At 37.7% G+C, this 22,940-nt stretch overlaps 1 long non-coding RNA gene across 1 annotated transcript; it reads right to left on the bottom strand.

The window, feature by feature from the left end:
• Window positions 1-511: 511 nt before the first annotated feature.
• LOC122409025 (uncharacterized) lies at window positions 512-22,742 on the bottom strand. The gene is made up of 3 exons (XR_006260588.1): window positions 22,200-22,742; window positions 21,900-22,013; window positions 512-3,102 (listed from the first exon to the last, which is right to left on the bottom strand). It is a non-coding gene; the product is annotated as an uncharacterized lncRNA (long non-coding RNA).
• Between the last annotated feature and the right edge of the window lie 198 nt (window positions 22,743-22,940).

A 22,940-nucleotide genomic window follows, 5' to 3' on the forward strand; every position in this document is an offset into this window, starting at 1 on the left:
CGCAAGATCGTGCCTAGCGAAAACGGTAAAGAGTTTTAAAACGAGAAAAAATAAACGAAATCACAATTAATATTAACAAATAGCAATATGAAAATTGACAAATTTGTCAAACGAACAAGCTGCAGTTGATGCGATTCAGCATCAACGATCGAACGATTTTTGCGATCACTGCCCGATCGTAAGAACCAGAAAAACCGAAAGAACTGAGCAAAAGATCAATTGACGATTTGTAATCGTTTTGTGAATTTGATCGACGAACTTTTTTGTACGAATTTTTGGTCGACTCTCGCACCTGGATTATCTATTTTTCCGAATAAATTGTACATACGAAATACGTTGACGCGATCTAACGAATATACACAAATATGTTTTTACAATATATTTTCGTTCGATTAATGAAATATAATAGAACTAGCCAAATAGCGAATTTAATTATACACACGGAGTAAAGTTATACATGACGCGTGACACGAGTTTATTTATTTTGCCGTCAATCGTTGTAATATTGTCGCATTCAAAACGTTTTTTTTTTTTAACAAATCATAGATTATACACACGGTACTTATGATACGTAGAGTTAAGCAAAAACGGAGAGAGAAGAAGGAAAAACAATCGCGAAGGTAAAATCCTTCTGTTGTAAGGACCACCTTGCGCTTAAGAATCTCAAGCAAAAATGATCCGATTGATGAATTTTTGAAAATTCATTAATTATTATGCAACAGTTCAGTGAAATGACTTTTTATAGTGAAGAGACGATGCTTAGTGAAAAAAAAAATTTTAACAATAAAAAGAAACTGTGAGTAATTAAACGAATCAGTGCGATTTCAAAAATTCAAGAACTCATTAATGAGCGTTTATCGATTCAACGATAGTTGCCTCTGAAAATTTCATACTCACATGCACGATTGATAAAAATCGTTTTCATACATCAGTTATAGCTCGTTGCTTCGAAAAAAGCAAAAAAAAAAACATCGGCCATTTAGTTGCACAAACGTTTATACTGTATCGAGCTGCAAGTCTTCAAAGCCAAATAATTTCTAAAATTATCAGAAAAATCGCACTTTTCATTATGATTATTCGCTCGTGTTCATCTATCAAATGATTGAGAATTTGAAAATATTTCGTCGAAAATTTGACAGTATTTCTGAAGATTAAAAATTTTTGTGAAACAGTTGACAACGCAATTTTTATAGAAACTGATTCCCCTGGAATGACAGCCAAAGGAAACCCATCAAAAGTAAAATACTGCAAGTTTTGTCGCACATCTATATTTTAGTTTCATAAAAGGTTCGAAAATAATAATCACGATTGGGCGACATTACGTTGTTTGAAAAATGATTGTGTAATTTTATCAAATAGTTTTAATCGACTTATTTATGAATTCAAGAAAAATTTCTTTCCAGTAGAAACTCTATCCGGATTAACACCTTAATCGATAGGACTATTGCTTGAATCTGTCAGTAACGATTACTCGTGGCAATTTCGAATGCGTATTGTACGAGAAATTCTTTAGAATCTTCGACTTGCCTTCTGAAAAAACTTAAATTATTGATAAACTTTCAAATGCATGGCGTGCATCATTTATATAAATAAATGCATAAATTTTTCAATCCATGAAATAAAAGCACCTTTTTAAAAGGGACAAGCACTGTCTAAGTGTTTGAAGCTTCAATAGATGCGTAAAAAAAAAACAGATTGAGCTTTAATGGAAAAGCAAAGGAAACGAGAATAAGGCTTAAGGAGTTAATCGATAAACATCGAGTCGAATCGATCGTTTTCATTCGCTTAGAATCTCAAAGTGCCATTAAAAATCAACGATATCATGCTCCGAACGAGCCAAATATTCGACGCTCCTCACACAGAGCCCTCAGTTTTCTTTTTTACTTCGTATTAAACGTAAACGAATAACACGAATGAGAAAAACACTTATTTTTCCGTGCACACGAAAGAATAAACGAGTATTGATTCCTAAGAAAATGAAATGGAGTTACGTTTCGACGAGTCGAGGAAATATATATTTTACTACGTTACGTTTAACTCGTATATACAACACACACACACATTTACAAGTATACCGATCAAAATTCACATGTTATCGACTTTTCGGAGTAACCGAACGTTTTTCAAAGTTGATATACACAACAAAATACACATATACCACACATAAATATGCGTACTTGAGTATATGGAAAATTATTTATGATTGTAAATACACATTTTGTAGACGGCATTTTGTGGAACGAATTTAATATAAATATACTATACATGACAACTTTTTTCAATCACAATATTCAGAGTGTCACTTTGTCCATAACTTCTTCTCGTTGTATCATTTTTAATCGTTTTAATTTTAGGCATGGCGAATGACGTAAAGACAACGGGATCGTTCGAGTTTCGTACGTCTCCATGTAAAATTGTTTGGACTTTTTAAATGTTTTTTTTTACGATTTCCGGGGGTTTTTTTTTCAAATTGCTCTCACGAAAAAACGGCTCGAGTAAAAAATCTGAATGTCGAGGAGCTTTTTTCTCGATTCCATCGGTCTCTGTTAAATAATTCATCCACGAAATCTTGAAATTCGATGATTTTGTGTGCCTCTAAATTGTATGTTTCGGTTTAACTGATTGTTCAACGGCGATAAATTGTTCGATTGGATGCAATCGTAGTGAAACGCTGTGGAAAAATTATGCAAAAACTCCACTCACCGTGCTCGAACGTTTTTCTTCGTCTCGTTTCGTGAATTCGTTCGTATTTGATGAAAGTTTTCAAAATCTTCTCATACAAAATTATTATTCATTAATTCTCAACGCATACGGTTTTACACACGTGAAAATAAATTGACGTTTGATTCCTTCAAATACTTTTTCAACAATGTGAAAGCGTGATGAAAGGCTCCTTCTTAATCGTTGTCTCTCCCCCGCCTCGTGCCGTTTGTGACCGAAGTGATATTTTTCTTAAGCCCATTCGCCTTTCCTCCTCCCCCTTGAACTCTCGTACTTCATCAATCGCGACAAAGTCGAACGGTATCGAGAGAATCCTGGACTTGTTATTCTTGCGTATGGATCTCTGTTTTTTCGAGGTGTTCAGCCTCCCACGAGGATCTTCTGAAACAACGTCGATGACGGAACCGATGTAGCAAAGATAACGAAATATATATGTGTCTATTAGTGAGAGCACTACGAGAGGGAGAGTCTCGAGCAAACATTTACCTCGTTTCTCTATATGGTACGCATGATATAGTCGTCGTACGAAAAGTATTATCGTACTTTATCTTTCTCGCAACGACTCGCATATTCAATAAGAAATAAAAAAAGGGGAAAAAAATTAAAAACGAGTAATTTATCGCTTTTCAACTCTTCTGACTTGGAACTCCACTCCACGGGAGCCGGCTCTAAAAATCGCCCTTTGCGGACGTAAGGTTCTATGATTTTTTACACAATCTTGGTTTCTCGTACAATGCTTCGATGTTGAAAACAAAGATTTTCGGATCATGCGATATATTTGACGAAATGATTTCACTTTCGTTGCAATATTGCGGTGGAACTTCCGGTTGAAAGTATTTAGAAATTGGCATGAATTTAATCGGAATTTGAATTTTTATCGTGATTTAGTCGCTTCGATTTGAGGAAATTTTCGATATCCGACCAAAAGATGAAGGTTCAACTCTCGCAGTTTTCTATTCGAAATTATTGAGAAAAGCGTGTATCGAATACAGACGCTCTCGCGAGCCAGCAATTTTGTTTTTGAATCGAAAAATATGTTACAATAAAAGCCAACACGCGTGAAGCGCTTTGGATGCTTATGATTTTTTCGTATTTTATCGGTTGCGTGATGTGCCACGAAAAAATGAGCTCCAATATCGATCGTTTTTGTTATCCGTAAATTATTTTTCCACCAATAATATTACGAAACAAACAGCTGCTAAGAGGTTATTCATATCAATTTTATAACGCTTCGGTTAAAAATATTTTGAGACTAGGTGAGTTATCGTTATGGACGTTGCTGAACGTAAGTGTCATGGAACAATATTCGACGATTTCTATCGTACACGTGAGCATCTTGGAAGAAGTTTTTTCGTCGCGTAAATAGCTGAATGGGGGGAAGAGAATAAAAAATGATGGGTTATTCTAATAACGTTTCGCCAGAAGCCGTTCTCTAATCGTTAAAGTAGTTCGTCGGCTGTTCGATAAAGTATGGTGAAGGTCTACTTTTTTTTTGCGGTAAATGATAGTTTAAGGTCCCCTGATAACGATGAGCACACAGTTCCGGGACCTCTTGCGGGGAAAAATTTTGAATTATTTTATTTATAATTTTGAGTTTTTAACATGCTACCCTACGGGAGAACTCACAATAATATTAATTGTGAAAAAATTGTACGGTGTTCGAGCTTCGGAAAAGTTTCTATCGTGAAGAAAATTTATCACAGATTCCGTTTCTTTAAAAAAAAACATTACCTTACGGGGCTTTTAAGAAAGAAAACATGAAAAAATCTTGAGTTTTTGACGTGGCGAAACCGGATGCCAGTAATTACGTTGGACTGCTGGTAACAGCCGATTGAACTTCGAGCAAATTCGGGAATCGCGGGAATTTCATCAAATTTATTTTTGAGACTGACTCACGTGCTTTTATTCGTCCAGTAGCTTCGCTTTTTTTTCACGAATTTACCATTCCTTTTTCTCGGTGCCGTAACACCGATATAAACTTTCTTTCGCAGAATAAAAATGTTCTCTAGGTTATTTGTATTTCAAGTATCACCGGTATCGACTCGATCACTAACTAGTCAATTTGGAGTATAAATTTTATCTTTTATGATATTTTTAAAGGATTTTATTATATTTTTATGATAAAAATATTCTCAGTGTAAGTATTTATTAATTTGATTAATAATTTAGACGTAAAATTAATCAACGTGAAGTCGTTGCAAACTTGACTAGTCATAGAACGACCGAACTACTTTAAATTTCCGGGCAATAGAGAGCTCTCCTGATCTATCGCAGACACATACCCAAACAGCTGCTCCGAACAAATATTTTTGACGATCACGTATCATGAAGTATGCTAATTACGCGATATATTTTCGTAGTTTATTTATTTTTCACAAGCGATGTACGAACAGATTTTTTGCGCGTGTAACGATTGAAAACAATCCACGAGTTTTAATGCTCCTGTATTTTTAGTGTCTGGATGAAAAATAGTATTTCTATTAGTTCCGAAAATCTGAGTTCGACTTATCCAAAACACTGTAGGATGAAAAATGTGTTTGATTTTATACTTTTTCGGATTTCGTAGCAGAAATAATGTGTGACAACATGCGGAGGAATAATCGTTGGTACACTTAATACGTTGGAGAACCACTGTATTCTGATGTTGACACAATCGACCCCCTCGCGTCGCGACGCCCTAACGTTCGCCTGTTTCGTGCTGTATATTCCTCCTCGAAACGACGGCATTTCGTCGAGCTTTGTGGCCGAGTACGGCTCTTCTTGCCATACGTAATTCGCGAATAAATATGTGAAGGAACGATTGCCTCAAGACGATACAAAATGTTCTTTATTTTTTAGCTTTTTACCACGAAAAATGACGGAACGAAGGCGACCAATAATTCATCGCTCACGTACCTCAAGACAATGCGCGGTTGCTAGTTCATTTACGAAAATATGTCAAACGGAATATTCGTTCGTGTTATATTTTTGTAGACGGCTTAACAGAGTACCATGGAAATACGAATTCGAGTTAAAATTTCATCATTTTTCGCTCGATCAAATAGCTGCTCGGTATTACAGTTTACTTTTGTCCGAGAAATATAATTCTGAGTTTCGTTTGGAGCGATTAAAGTCGTAAGTTTTCATTCTCACGGTCAGATCTTCTATCAAAATAAAAAATTAAATGCGAGTCTACGTTTCCAATAATTTTGTCCTTTTCCCAAAGTGTCTTTGACGTCCTGAGTGTACTTAATTTTAATTAAATTTAATAATTAATATAATAAAATAAATAAAAATAAATTAATATAAAAAAATAATAAAAAACCATTGAAATTATTAAAAGCTGTCGTTTTCACCACACGGCTTGAAAAAATGGAACTGAGCAAGCGTTGCGGGTTACATTTCCACGCGATTTTTCACCCACTCAATTGTTTTTTTAACGTCAAGAGATAATGCTTTGGTAAAAAAGCACAGTGAAGCTGATGGTCTCTGATCGATTTGTATCAATAACGAGCAAAAATTGTGATCTGAAAAAAAAACTTTTCTCATATTCTGCGAATTGCTGGAGCTTTACTAAAATTAACTTCATTTAGAGGATGAATTTTCACGTGAAATGAACGCGTATCGCTTCCTTTTTTCGTTTCGGTGGATTTTTCAAGCGTTAAAAACGAGCGTTCCTCGAGTTTCGTACCGTATTCTACTCTTTTATTGTGAGAACGTTCGCGGCGAGCGAAAGAGATATCACATTAATTGTAGATTTTGGTATTTAACACTAGCGGAACGATGGGAAAGGGAGATAGAGGGCGAGAAAGGGAATTTCTTTTTTGGTAATAGTGGATGGAAAAAGAGGAAATGCGTAGTACCAGGTAGCATGGGAGTTGCGTCGGCATCGTACCATTTTCTTTGTAAGAGAGCGCGCCACGGTCATAAATCGATTATTATTTTACAGCAGCGACGGCCGGATCCGGCATCGTCTGCCGGGGGTGGATTTGCAGTTGTAAAGAATAAAATCGTTCGGTTTTCTTTTCTTACCTTTTTTTTTTTTTTTGTTTTATTTTTCTGTTTCTTCTGTCGTAATCTTCCGTCGTAATGCTCGACCGAGTAGTCTCGAAGGAAGACAGAAAATATCTGGTACATGCCCGTTATTGGCAGGGACATATAAGACTGAAAAAAAGGATCCGCCGAGGACGCGCTTGCTCGCTGCACGATAACCCAAGAACTTGTACGAGAAAACACGTAATACCGGGACGAAGATAATCCCAAAATGCTGAGGGGAAAAACCACGGAAGATCCTTGGGGTCTCCTGTCCTGCACGAATCGGTCAGAGTTTTCGCAAGCTTTAGCTACACAAAGGATCGACACGAGCCTCGCCACATGCACGTTGCATTTTGAATGACAAATTTTTATCATCCGGATTTAACCTCCACGCACTGCGGAGAATAAAATTTCCCATTTTTTTTCAATTAGTTTTATCCACATGCGATCATCAATTATTCCAAATTTTATAAAAACCATCAGTGCCATAGTGATTTTGATTTTCGTCCGTTGTTCGGGTCACATTAAAACGATCAAATCGAAAACAGAATATCAGACAAATAAATCGATTAAAAAATCACATTTCTCAAGAGAAATAATATTTTGCTTGTGTTCATTAACTCAAACTGAATTCACCCGAGTTACACGAAGCAAAAAAATGAAAGCAGGGTGGCAAAAAAATGAACCTCCAATCCCTCGGTGATCATCAGGTTTATAGAATTCCAATTATGATTTTCAGGCTTGAGCAATCGCTTCTCAAGCCATTCAAATCTATGTGCTTAAATAAATGCTCAGCATTCAAAATTCCATGAGTCGATATCTTCGGGCACATTGAAAACCTTAATGTTGAAAAATATTCGACGCTCGCTCCTACGTTTTTTACTTTTTTTTTTTTTAAATGCATAATTTCAACGCTTGCTACACAAAAGCCATAGAGAAAAATGAAGCATTTTATGTGATTGTAAATTTTTTAATTCCTTGATGACTGTACAATTTTGGTATTTCCATGAGCAACTCTTTTTATTTCTAGAACAGGTGGCGTTATATTCCATTCGATGGAATGAAATAGGTCAATCTTCTATGTCAAGGTACCTATGCTTTTGAAATAATTGCATTGCGAGCCACGAAAATATGAACGTAAAAACGTCAAAGCTCTCACGAAAGTTTTTGTACGTGTGTTTCAATGCTCTTTTTATGCGTTCTAGTGGAATGTGTCTACAGAAACAGGAGTAAATAATAAAAGGCAATTATTTTATAGCAAAAAAATTAGCAAAATTTGAATACAATTTTGGGAATTTTGACAAAACAACGTAAATTGAGTCGTTGTAGTTGCTCGAGTGACTAGAACGTGCTCGAATACCTAGAAGATTGATGGGTATTCGAGAGAGTTTATTAAAATGGGATAAATATATAACTACAAGTGAATGGACGCAGTTTGACTACGACACTGTTTTGGATGATCAAATAAAAGCTGCCTGCTGTTGGTTCATGTTTTTTCAGTTATTTCTTATTACTGTTTACAGATTCGATAAATTTATATCGTTTCGGAATTTATGTTTCGTTCTATCGTTATGTTTGAGTAGTTTTCAGAAGGGGCTACCGAATTTCGATCGATATCACGAAATATAGTATGTGTGAGTGTAGAAAGAGAGGAGGTTGAATACAGAACGAGTTTGGTAGTCCGTGGGAGCAGGTCGTCTCGAGATAATTGAAACGAGCTGTCGTGGTCTCGTCCTCGGTGGCAGAGAATAAAACTGCTAGTCATCGTGTGAGCCACACGGTCGCCTCTCGAAGCATGCCCACCAAAGGGTAGAAATTATTAAAATTGACTCGTGTCAGAGCGGGGGTGCATACTTATATAGTGCATATGCGAGGTGGGCTTTAGTGGAAAAGAACGAGCAATTGGAGGGTCACGAGGAGAAAATCGCTGCTAATTTGAGGCGTTTGATCGGCGGACTCATCTACCACCTGCACGAACTCCTCACACCTTTTATCATTGATCGATTTTCGACATTCTGCCTTTACAACAATATACTCGTTCGTTGGATATTCCGTTGCGTTATTCATTTGATTAATTTAATGATATTATGATTATTTTACTTTTGTCACGTGAAAAGAAATTTTATGAAAATCAAATGAAATAAAAAAGTCTATTAAACTTCAACTTTTTTTATTCTCGATCGGCGTTGCGTCGTCTGTCAGGACTCTTAATTGTAAATTATTAAAAATTGTGTATTTTCAATTAAAATTCATTCAAATTTGTCTGTCGATAAAGCGCGTTGAGGTAGATGGGTGACGGTTACGTGATCTTTGCACCAACTATATTTTTCGAAAATTTCAAAAGACGAAGCTTACTTTAAAATAATAATTTTATTATTTTACATATATCGTCGGTAGAGAACCAACACTTTTTTTTACAATTTTATTATAAAAAAAAAACGGTTGAAGCGTTCGTTTTGACCTTGATGTCACGCTGTCAGTTTTGTTTACAAATTCTATAGGTCAAGAAGTACTGTCCAAAGTAGTATTGCAGTTAAGGGAAATGAAAAAATGAACGATAAAAAAGTTTACCGGGATAAAAATGGTTGTTTTGTAAAAACTGACAAAAAAACGTGGCGCGAGCAAACGAACGACAAAATATGACCAAAAGGTCGAACGGACGTCATACGCGAACATATATTGAATGCAGCGTTGCCGAACGTTACCAGGTTACCACGTTAACTAAGGAAAAAAATTAATAACTTCTCACGTGTCTACGACTTTCATGTGCCAGAGTGATAAGTGCAGAAAAAAGTCGATATTCAATAATTAATTTGCTGTTAAACTGCATGGTAACTACCGTCCAAATTTTGCAAATCTATCCAGTACGTATTTATTTTTACCTACAAAAAATATCATAGAACATTCACTCATCTATCTTGAGTTTCATGGACGGTATAATTTGGGATAGCGAAACTTCACTTTTGATGTTCTCCTCTAATCTTAACCCGTAACAAACAACGATGAGTCATTTCAAAGTCGTAGAGAGTGAGTCAAATTCGAACTGAACTTTGCTCACTGTTCAAAAGGCAATTCGATGCTTCTTTTTCAAATTTATCGGGATACTCAGTATTCTCGCAGTGTTTGCGATTTCTTTTCGGGCTTTGTTTGCCGATACCATTTTTTTGTTGCCTCTGTGGGACACTTAAGCATGGGATTTCAGGGTACGATTTTCTCCACGTGACTATGACCGAGTGTTCGTTGTGACAAAGCTTAGAAAAATTGAGGATCTGGAACAATAACGAGTGCCAGTGGCCAAAGTGACGCATCATCGGTGCTTGCAGTCTGTAAACACGGTCGTAAAATCGTCACTGCTGAATTCACCAAACATCGGAGGATAAAACATTAGGAATTTTGACAGGTCCTCGCGTGCCCCTCCCCCTGAGCTTCTTGTACCCAGGAGATTCGACGACGAATGACTCATCCTTCAAACTTTATGGCCTTGTTTTTCAATTTGAACTTGGAATGAAAAGAAAACTGCTCTCTATAAATGACAGCTGACTGATCGGTGATATTCTTCGCGATGTTTGTCGACCTACGAGTTTCTCAAATTTTTTATACCGATGCAATAATCTCCTCGGAAAATCAGCTTTCACAATTTATCGTATAAAATGGTGAGCGCTGATTTTGCACTTATTCTTTCAAGAGACTACTTTTTGCACCTTCTTCTGTTTTGATTATACTACAAATTTTTGTATTAATATGTATTCGAGGAGAGAAATGAGCAAGGTCGTTGCACCCTTATTTGTTTTTTTGCCCACTCAAATATGCGCACACAACGTCGTAAAATCCGAAAAAAAAATAAAAAATACGTCAAATTGCAGTATTCTCTGAACTACTGTAATTACTAAATTATTAGTGAAATAAATTTCGAAAGTTGTCGAAAACAGCTGAAAAACACTATCGCTCCTGTAAAGACTCGTCATACATAAATGTACTTGTCTCTAAGTCGCTCTCGCGACTCTAGATCACCGATGAAAATCTCTGTTATTGATGAATGCAAATTCGGACGATCATTCAAAATGTTCCCATTATTCTTTGAGTCAATACATTTCACGTTTCACGAGATGTATTTCATAATTTTCATAATTTATCTCGTCATTTTATCGTGATACGCACTAACAACTTTTGTGCACAAATCATTTTTTTATCACAACTATTGAATTTCTCGTTCACAGTTTTACGAAGACGTGAGATGTGCAAAGTTCGAGGGTCGAACGTCACTCTCGGTCTATTATTTTTGCTTCGGTATACCCAAGATTCCAAGGGGGTGGATGGATACATGTATATCTACGGTGATGTGTGTGCGACCTGGTTGCAAAAATACAGTCGAGAGCGAGAGAGAACAACGCTTGGAGGGCTGAGCGATTCGGGGGCTGCAAATCTGGGAAAACCTCGTCGAGGCACGCGTACGACGAGATATAACCCCTCAATGTGCTGGTCTCTGCGTCTTCTTGGGGTTGATAGAGCACACTCGTATCATCGCTTTTTAAATGGCCTTCTATCGATCTTTTTCGTTCCTCATCCCTTACTCGTAATATACGAGCTGCGTAGGGACCGAAAATATTTCGTTCTTGTTTCTAAAATTTGATGAGAAAAGCGAATTGAAAATGGAGGAATCTTAAAGGGCGTATTGTGCTGGGAGAAAATCCGAGAATTTTTCGAGGTTTATCATATTTTTTGGTCATTACAACAATTATATTCGTTTGGAAGTTAATCCGACGTGATTTCATTTTGAGGCTCCTTTGCCTTCTTTCCTCATGGGCTAACCCCCATGGAATGACGGAGACAAATCACTGCGCCTTGCATTTGCTTTTTTTTTTATCCGTTATTTGCAAATGGAAAATGAAAGATTCGTGTAAAATGATATTTTAAAAATTAATGGTCTCAAAGTTTATACAATTTCGATTAGATAATTATTTGTCGAAAGGATTCTCGACCGTGTTAATTAAATATTCGTTCATTCATCCAACTCTCCGATGCTTACGGCCCCGAAAAATTCTCGCGCTCACGTAATTTTTTCGTGGAATCTTGAAATTTTGCACCAAGTGTGCTTCTTTGATGAATATTCGATCGAGCTGTGTCGTGCTTGTATTTCGAATCACGGGGTCGAGCATTTTTTAATTATATTTTTTCTTGCAATGTTACGCTGCTCCGTTCCCAGGAAAAAAAGCCGTGTCACACCTTTTTTTCCAACGAAATCTCCATGTATTGTGAACGTGTTTGCGGTTTCACGCAATTTACTGTAATATCATCTCGTTTGTAGAAATTGTCAGCGACGAGGCATGCTGGGTTCGAAGATTGTGGATTATGGCACCGGTCTTTGGATTATCCTCGGACCGAGCAGGCGTTCACAGATTTACCGTTTATGCACACCATAATTGTACATATCCGGGCTGAGAAAATAGCCTTAATAGAGGAAATAATGCTGGCGCGAGCGTGTATTACGTGTCGTGTCGTTCGTCGCGCCATGCCAAGCGAAAAAAAGTCGATTAGTTCGAAGAGCCCGTGCGGTGTTGAATGATTTAAAGTACGAAATTTGCTCTAGGTGCGAAAATACCATGGGTTTTTCCAACCTCCAGGAAAACTTTGTCACTTGGTAGTTTTCCCTCATTAAGTATCTTAAAGAAAAGAAAGTACCAAAAACAGCGCGCTTTACCAAATCGCACAGCTTTCCTTTTCCGGGCCTGTTGCTCCGGACAAATGTTGTGACAGCGCATTACAGAGTCAAAATATCGAGGATTTACATGACTTTCGTTGCTCTATCTTGCTGGTATACGAACATTTCTCGAACAAATTTTGAGATCATCTGGTACTGTTTAGGATTATGTAGTCCAGGTCTTAATCCTTTACTAGGTCAATTTCAAGGATGTTTCGAGTACACTACAAATTTTCGTGGTCAGGCACATACGGTGAGGGAAAAAAATTATTCGTTAGCCAAAATCTTATTTATTTAGACGCAAAAATGATGGATTCAAATTTTTTCCATTGTCAAATAATCCCAATCGCTCGTGATCCAACAAAAAGGAGTTGAATCCGCAATTTTCTGTTCAACCAAACCGTCCCTTTTTCAGCTCATTTAACTAATCTAGAATTTCGGCGTTCTCCGCAGTCGCCGCTGACTTGTTGACCAGTGCTAAAATTCTTAACGAATTGATGCAAACGTGCTAAACCTGCGGAGTACTTAAAATCGATGTCCACTGATTCGACCACTGAAAAATCGAATCAAGGAAAAACACAGAGAAATGGCGCGTTGTGAAAACAACCGAAGGACATTGGCGACCTGAAAAAAGTGGTTGAGAGCTTTTGATGACGGTAGAAAAAGGAGATCGATTTGCTCCGAAGAAAAATAATTCAGGGATGTTTTGGTATTTCAACCGGCGAGTATGTGCCCGAAAAAGCAAACCGGTATCGTCAGACACGTCGCTGGTTTAGCTTTGGAGGGTGGAAAAAATACCTGTCACATGATTACGAAGGTCCGGTCGGTGGTTTGTGAAAAGAGGACGCACTGAAGAGGCCGTCCAAGGAGAGCCAGGGAGGCTGATGCGAGATTTGTTGTTTCAGTATTCAGGGACAACAAACGTAGCCGTTTGCGGTCCAAATCTTACTGCATACAGAATTATGTAAATACGTATGAACGTGTGCGTGCCGTGTGAGCGGGTGTGTTGAAGCGTCAAGAAGTCAATTCTTTGATGGGCTTTTTCGAGAAAATCCGCATTTTTCCCTTCTACTTTTTCAATCTTCAGTTCGCCAATAAACACTTACCAACGAAATCAGGTGCGAGGCTCTCTGGGTCACGTTCGAAAACACACGAGACTCGCTTTTGGGCGTATTGTATATAAATGCGAAACCGAAGAAAAAGAGTGAAAACCCCTTTCGTCGTCCTTCGGAAAAACGAAGAAAATTTAGTCGTGAACTATACTTTTGTCGCACGCTCGAAAACTCGAGAGAAAAATCAGTTCTCTCTATTTACACGAAATGACGTGGGCTCTTGGGATTCTCGTGCTATCGCATAAATTCCAAGCTCACGGGAATGCCGCGATTAGACCCTGACACACATTGCAAATGTTTTCGCACGAGTATACGCATATATAGGCGATTATGATAGTTGTAATAATCGTGGAAACGCTTCGTCGCCACGACGTTTTTGACGTTTCTCGCAAGAAGAACATTGCTGCAGGCTCTAAACCAATCATAGAAGTTGTCATTACCGTTATGTGGATCACCGTATTTCACATTCGTTTTCTATGACGTGTGCGCACTGTCTTGGGGGTGACTAATGAACAACGAAATGTGGCATTAAGCGAATAAAATAGTTTTAGATCAAGCTTCGGATTCATTCTCTCCGCAAAACATTGCAGTTAAATGAAGAAAACTCTTCGAATAACATCAGTTGCTATTGAATCAATCATTCTTTTTCTCAGTGCATTTTACAGCATTGGGCACGAGCGGTATTTCGATTCATTTTTGTATGTTTCTGTGTGTGTATGTTGATAATATGTTCTTAAGTGGGCGTAATAAAATATTTTTGAGAACCACAATGTGGTGCATCCATAAACATCCATTGAGCCATAAAATTCCTGTCTCGGAGAAAAAAAAGTTAGGACAGAAACATTGATGATCCCTCGTTGTCACATTTTATCACAAAAAGTGTGTGAAAATAATTCCATAAAAAAAAATTATGAAGCTTACTGATAATTATTTCAATACAATTGAAAAAGAAAATTTACAAATCAGGAATCACACCATTGAGGTGTGATTTGCTTCAATAATTATGAGACATAATTGCTATTTAAAAAGAAAATTTAAGGTTATCGGTTAACGAACGCATTTTTCCCGCAACTGAGTCGAATCCATGAAGCTCCATAAACTTTTTTTTTTGGCACTTTTTGTATTTTCCATCAACTTGATTGACGATGTACAAGAAAATTGAGTATCATCAATAGTAACAAGAGAGATTTCTTTCTTATCCGATCAAACATTCAATTTCTCCGATCGAAGAAGCAGATTTGTGTCTGCTTTCTTTTTTTACCTGAGTGATTTCACACGAAAGGAAACGAGCCTCTAATACGATTAATTCCGAAAATATTGCGTTCGTTTATTGATTGTTTTTAATTCCACTGTGAAAGTGTACCTCCGGTCTCTGCGTTTAAAAAACCCGTCCGAATTTTTTCAGTAAAAGAAAAAAAAACGACTTCTCGAGTCATATTTCAAGAGAACTCGTCAAAGTTTTTCCCTCCACCATCCAATTCGTTGCACGCTTTTACCGAACTCCTCTTTCATTATCTAATATTTTCGATAATAACGTGCGTTTTTTCTCTAACGAATAATTTCTCTTTCCTCACATTCAACGTGTATTGTTCCTACAGTCTTGAGAGAGGATCGAAATAAAGGCAAAGGAACTCTAGGCTCTTAATATATAGTCGTCGTCCGACTCGCTTCTTTCTCTTGTGTGACGAGTTATCATCGGTGTTAATATATACGAAGTGCTAGTGGCGGTTGGACCACCCACGTGGTTGTATATGTTCACAGCTAGATGCATATGTAAATGTATACGTATATATGGACACGTATACATATACATTCACAAAGTTATACAGAATATTCTGAAGGATCCACTCTTACAATATTGGACAAGCCCAATATACCCTCGCCATATACTCGCTACTCCATCGTTTCATTCTATCTCTTCAAGTCCGTACAACTCGTTCTGGGCTGTCTTATAAGAAGATGAAATACTTCTATTTTGGGCAATGATACGCCACATTTACAAGCAAGAAATATATTTTTTTAATGAATCAAATTTTTTATTATATAAAATTATTCATCATCGTATGTGTGTTCGAAAGCTTATGCCATACTTCCCTGTTGGTAATGTGCGTTTTTGGCACCTTTTTTCCACTGAATTACACCGCGTATGCGGATGAAAACAAGGATTGTAGTGGCGATAGCAGCGACAGGGAATTGAAACAGGAATTTTGGGTCGAATTGCCTGTATACCAGAGACTCTATCATTGCTGAAGTTTCTTCGGGAGCGTTTCCTTCAAATACTGGCATCGTCACTGCTTTGACACGGGACATAAGTACGGAGGAAAATATTGATAAAGAGCATTATCTGTTTTCGTTTATCCAATGAGTAGTGGCGTGAAGAAACTTTTATTTATATATAACTTTATAATTCAACGTATATAAAAACGAATCGACAAGTTCATGAATTTAATTTTAATTTATAAGTTTTCGTTGGGGTGATCGCTGGAATATTGAATCGTAGCTTGGTCGTAAGCAGGTTGACAGGTTATTGATTTTTATCGTAGATTCGTTCAAACATATGTTTGACTTTTGAAATGTGATATGTTTCGATGCGGAACTTCGATTCAGTTTAGTTACCGAGGATACCACTGGCCTGAATTTTGCAAGTGTTTGAAGTGCTTTCGAAATGACGATGTATGCAAAATTTGTATAGCGACTCTCATAAACCACCTTGTGAACTCTATTTTTGAGAATCCTTTTTATGAAATGTTGCAAAATTCCAACATTTTCTAAGATTGGATCGAAAGCATTCAGGCGACCGGAGCGAACCGAGTTCTGAGAATTCTTGCCCACTGTTTTTCATAATGTGAATGAGCTAGGACTTACTGCGATGACAAAACATTGAAAATGGAATCTCCAGGTCCAAATTGAGTGTCATTATCCCAAGAGAATGGTGTAAAAATAAATTTAAACTACGAAATTACTCAGGAGTTTTGAAAAATTGATGAATTTGGACAATCAGTAACCATATTTTGTGATTTAAAATTTTTTATTTAAAAATTTTAAACTAATTTTTTTAATTTTTAAATTCTAACATTTTTCTTCCAGTCATTTCAAATATTTTTAATTATTCGCGTTGAAATAAAATCTGTTTTGAAACTTAGACGAGTGTCCACAAATTCTGAGCAGAATCGCAATCGATTTACCGGTCGAGCATTTACAAACACATTAAATTTGTTATCGGGATGTCGTGTGAAATATTGAGACGATGATTGTGTTCTGATTTCATTTGTGATTATGATAAAAAGTCTTTGTTTGTAAAATACATCGTGAGACTAGACGCAGAGCGATTTCGACCCTCTGATCGATTCGGAAGTGTGATATCTCCGTTGAAAAAAATAATCGTTCAATTTCTATTCGTGAAAAAAAAAATTGTGCCCTATGCATCGATCATCGATGGATGACTATCACTTATAATCGCTCACGAAGCCAAATAAACAAGGTACAGTATTGGCAATCAAAAATATATATAAACGCACGTAGAAGAATGATCGATCTTGCATCGATTTTTCCAATCGTGATCTCGACATAATCGCGATCGATCCTGTTGATAAAAAATTGTGTGCTTTTCACAGAAAATGATAGTCCGCCAAGTCTTTTCCGATATCGCATTTTCTAAGAGGCACCAAAACTGATTGAATTTTATAATTCAAATGCCATGAAACCTTCCAATCTCGATGAGAGATTAATCGTTGGAAAGGAAAAAGTATTTTACACGAAAAAAAAAAAAAAAAAAAAAAACCCTCGGAACAAAAAAGTTCCAGGACATCCAACGATTCACCATCAAAGCAGCAGACTCCGTCCGAAATATCGAATCGGCTCGAACCGGTAAAAAAAGTAGGCCAAACACTGCTCCGTTTTTCATTCTGCTTGCCAAGGAATTAGAAAATGATAACCCAACGAAATGGGAAATGACAATCCCGAATTTAGTACGTTGATGATAAATACACAAAAATGAACGAAAGGGCTGGAACGCTTACGATCTTTAATAAAAGCCCGGGCCCACTTGTAGTAAATGCATTAGAGCCCCACATATACTGTTTCTCCGTTAGATATATTCACGTTAATGTGTATATATGTGCACATGTAGAGACTCCAACAATCGGCAATATACACGCGGCGAGAGGTAGCGCGAGAGATGCATCGTCGCGACGCTTTGTTTGCAGAAACAATATTTTCATTGGGCAAACAATTCGTGCGGCTCGATAAAGACGGCGACGATGATACGTTCTACTGTATTACCTCGCGTGGTCCGCGCGGGTGATAATCCTGACTCGTGTACACCGTTACAAAATATGTATCATTTCATAATCTTCACCAAATCTGTTTTTTTTTTTGTATTTTTTCTATTGTATATCATCAAGATTTAATAATTGTTGAAGCGATAACACTTTTGGATTCAGAATTTTAGATATTATGAACAGGATCTTTGTTACGATTATTTTTCGGCAAATTCATAGACAAACCAACAACGCGAAAGACTTTCTGGGAGGATTTAATCGTGCGTGGCTAGTCATTCGTACTACGATATTCGGAGGGAACGTGGCGAGAGAGTTCAGTGGCTCGAACGAGCCCTTAAATACAATTGTCAAAATAATATTGAAGTTATGAAAATTTACAAGAATGATTATGCGAGCAATCTCATCGTGGAGATTGTAGCGGACGCGAGCACGATTTGAAACGTCAGGCCGTTCGGGACGTTGAATTTTTTAATGATCAATTAGATTTCCAATGCTTGGGGCGTGTTTCGATCGAAACATAAAAACTGGATCGACTATCATTGGACATACGAAGCGAACGGAAAATGAATAGCGTCCACCGTCGTTCATGAGTTCGAATACGATGATTTTTCGAGCGCTAACCTGACAGTTCGGAAGATCGAATAAAGCGACGTCACGCTGTCTGAAAACGTGATAAAATGGTCGCGGGAGTAAGAATGAAGAGCGCAATGGGATTGGATTTTTTTCGGTGTGCGCGAGAGGTCTTTTAAGCGGTTATAAAACTGATATATTTGAGAGATAATGTAACAGTTAAAAATAAAGTTATCGCGCGGGTATGAAGAGATCGTCTTTCGACTTTTTACAGCCATGACATATTCCCGGGAGAGGAAGGTGCGCTAAGGGATGGTTGTTAATTCGTACGGCTTCGTGGAAGAATGGGCTTGCGGAGGTAGGAGATGTAGGAGGGGGTGCTAATTTTGTGCCGGACAGTATATACGTATAGGCGTGGGGACATTCATTTCCGGACTCTCTTGCGGCACGTTTTATGGCGTGTCCGGACGGAGGCGCCTCTGCGGTTCAATTACTCGAACGAACCCAAAAGCTCCCTCCTTCCTCCTCGCCGCTTTCTCTCTCTCTCTCTCTCTCTCATTTTTATTTTCTCCTATGCCAATGCGCTGTCTCGTTCGGGCATCGTATAACATACTATTCACTAATACCATCCTTACTATGTCCATAGACGGACCGTGTACACCTCTATCGACTGAATCGAGGCGGACACCAGGCTCGTCGGAAAAAAAGTTCTGCGATATTTGTCGAAGCTTTGGCGCGCTCGCCATATCCCCGCTATATCAAGCTGTCGCGGTTTTTTTACTTTGAGCTTTCGCATGCTTTTTCCCTTCCCCAATATATACCTGTATTCGTTCGTATTCGTTTTTTTCCTCGTTTCTCTCTCGCTCTCTCTTCTTCTCTTTCCAACGTGCTATTCTTGGCGTGGCCTCTCTCTCTCTCTCTCTCTCTTCATAACTCTGTGACGCTCAACTAACTTGGAAGCCCGTTTCAACCCCTGCCCTCGATGGCGCCCTGTATTACGCTGCCTCCGTCTCTCTTTGTCTTACTCGTGTCCGGCACGTTGTTGATTTTTTTTCTCGTACTGCCGCCGTTGCCAGGGCTTTGTGAACCCAGGGAAGGGTGCAAAAAATATATATTCCTTTTCGGGTCGTGTCCTATTCAGTGAATCGGGCGATACTTAATGTGTGCGAGAGAACAAAAACAGACAGAGACGTAGACCATAGATAATCCCACGGGATACTCCACGTAATACCAGATTTGTTTGAGTTCCAAAACCACAAGATCGAAAAATGCTCATAAATATATGTTTGTATGTGCATTGTATGTAAGTACCGGAAGTACCGGAACAACGATCACTGGCCTCCTAAATGCGAGGGCAATAAATGGTATTTTGTGCTTGTATTGTAGCACGCAAATTAACAGGGAGAAAACGAGGCCGAAAATTCTAGAGGAAAGTACTAGGAATATAGTATCTCGAGGACAGTACATACGTACTGGATTGCAGCATCAATTCGCAGTAATAACAATTGTTCTATCGACCATAGTAAAAAGACCAATACTCATAACTTTTATTCATCAAAAAAATCAACAGTGTTTTTCTCTATAAGCATTGTAAAAAATGTTTTCAGTCACTTCAAATATTGTTAACTATGCTCCGGCAATCCTGAATAAACACTACATGTATGGTAAAATGTCACACGTATTCGGTGTATATGTTAGTGTATTTATCGTAGAATTTACTATGCTGACTGTCAAAGTTTGTGATTTACAATACATTTGCACTTATCAGCAAGTGTTAGTCTGACATGATGAATAACATTCGAAAACAAAACAAAATACAGTTCTCACGTGTATCATTTTTTTCTATCCACATGAAGCTGTTTAGAATTGAAGGGACGAAAAATTGAAAAATTCATAAAATACTACACTCTTTGTATATTGGTGCCTCAATACTCTCAAAATTCTTGATAAATAATATATTCCTCACCGCATTCAAAACGAATTCGTTTTCTCTGTGTGGAAGAGAATCCGAGACAACGTTCAATGAATTTTCTGTCGAAATTTTTTTCTATGCGCTTTATTTTTCTCCGGATTGAACACATTTTTTATAGGTTCAATTTAATTTATTTCTAATTTACTGAATTTATACTGACAGCGAGCACAGGCAGGACGACCATTTGGTAATAGTTACGAATTTATGTGGCATCATGGGATCACGCGACATTTCAATTGCTTTTTTTAACGCTGTATTGTGACGACTTTGAGGAACAGTTGACTCGATTCAAATCGGATCAAATTACGACTCTTTTTTATTATTCTGATTTTCTAAGATTTCCAGTATTTATAAAAACTTTTGATACATACAGAATAATTCACATCGGCATGAATCGCTGTGAATTAGAAACTGTTTTTTTGCATTTTTCGAATACACAAAGTTTTCCAAATGAACAAAACCGAACGACTGACGAATTGATAACTTTGCACGGATTTTATCTCTTCATCGATAAGAATACGAATGTGAACAATAAATAGGAAGTCCATTCGGATATTTAATCAATATGAACGTACTTAGTTCAACGAAAAACATGAAAAATGTTCGCATTACGCGAGGTTCACATTGCAAGAAACACCAGTCGAATGTAAGGAAGCCGTGAAAGTTTGCTTAGAAATAAAATTTATAGCGATCCATTTGAAGCGTAATAAAATAAAAATCACGCATTTTATTACGATAAGACTCGAATTTATTTAGCCGAAAATAAATTTATTTTCCTTTCATTATCAATGTTATTCTATTGACCAAATCATCATAGACTGATACTCAAGAGCGGAGAATAAACAGTGCAAAAATAAAAACACTGTAGTCTGAAATTTTTCTCTCATGCAAATGCTGAAAAATAATAGAACAAGGAAAGCGAGAAAGATCGGTTTATATACACGACACGAGAGACGCGATTGAGTTCGGATAAGCTCACGAGTGTTTGTTCAAGTACACAATTTGAGAGCAACTAAAGTATAAGTAAACAATCTATATTGACAGATAAAGATCGTAGCATTTAGAAGGATCCGTTGGAGCTGATCTATTAACGTTGCTGAAGGCGGGAAAGAGAGAACGATAGCGCGGCCAGCTATCAAGCGTTATCTCGCTTTTTTTTAAGTCAAAAAAAAATACGAACGAATATTTAAATTTTTCCTTCGAGTCTTGTAAGTTGAGAAAACCAAAGTAATTCTGCATTATGGCGGGGTGAAGTATGAAATATTCAAATTAATTCAAAACTTATAGAAAATTTTCGCAGAAAAAATGCGCTCAAAGAGCTTCGTTAAGGCCGTAAAATGAAAAGGCTTCGGAAATTGGGCTCGGTGAAAAAATAAAAAATACTTTTTTATTCGTTAATTTTTATTCGTTCGAGACGTGAGGATATTAATGGAGAAAAAATGGATGGAATAGGGGGAAAAACTGCGGTCGATCGTAGAGAAAAAAGATATTTGTATATTTTTGCAAATTCCAAGCGGAAAATTACGACTCACCCGCGGCACGTTGTTTCCTCGAGTTTCTTCTTTCCATATTCATCGAGTCATATTTCGAGAAAATTGCAGCTGTGTCATATGTGCTTATCGAACAAAGTTCTTCAAAACGAGTATCTGAAAGGAAAAAAAATAGAATTTAAAAATGACTGTATAAATGGAAACACCTCACGTGTATCAGCGACGAGTATATACGAAGAAACAGGTTTTCCTCTTTCATTCCTGTATTAGCAGCTATTTTTTTCCCCACTCGCACGTGCATCAATCGTTTCTTTATATTAACAACGCAACAAATTTTCTTACTTGCTCGCGCGTGTGCGAGTATATTTATGTTTTAAATGTTTTAAAAATTTTAGCCGAGGCGTTCTTCGCATTTCTGCATAATGAATTGCGCCTCGGTACGCCCCGCTGGAGTCGTCGTTGAATGGGCTGCGTCGTTGCAAGGAACAAGGGCGACGCGATTTTCGAGCACTCGACCGCATCGCGGGCAAACTGAATTTTACAGTTTAAACGATATTCGTTATTGTTTATTGGGATTAAATAAAAAACTCTCGAGCCACGGATATCCTTGTTGAGTCATGATTCGAAAAGGGTGAAACGAAAGGAATCCAATTTATCCGAGAATGAAAAATGTGCAATGAGAAAATCGGAATGGAATCGCAGCGGCGATGCAAAATCGCGCGAATATCGCGAATCGCGGGGGCCTCGAAAATTGTCAAACGTCGATGTCAATTGACATGATGCGGTGCTGAACAACGACGACGAGGTTGAACACGAGGGCGATGATGAGAACGGTTTCATCGACGACGTCGCCGGATACCGGGAGGATCGTACGACGGCGGTGCAAAATTACGCAAGCCAGGCAAGCGCGAGTCACGAACCCAGGGACGACGCGATCTCCGCTCTCCGGCGTAAGCCATCTTCGTCTTTCTCAATCTGTTTCTCTCTCGCTCGCTTTCTGACGCCGTCTCCCGTCTTATTATCTCCATCTCTGTCCGCCGTCCGCGGAGCGGTGCCGGTGGCGATTTGACGCATGCGCGAGGA

The sequence above is a fragment of the Venturia canescens genome, chromosome 4, assembly GCF_019457755.1.
Source record: "Venturia canescens isolate UGA chromosome 4, ASM1945775v1, whole genome shotgun sequence".
In the NCBI taxonomy this organism is placed as follows: domain Eukaryota; kingdom Metazoa; phylum Arthropoda; class Insecta; order Hymenoptera; family Ichneumonidae; genus Venturia; species Venturia canescens.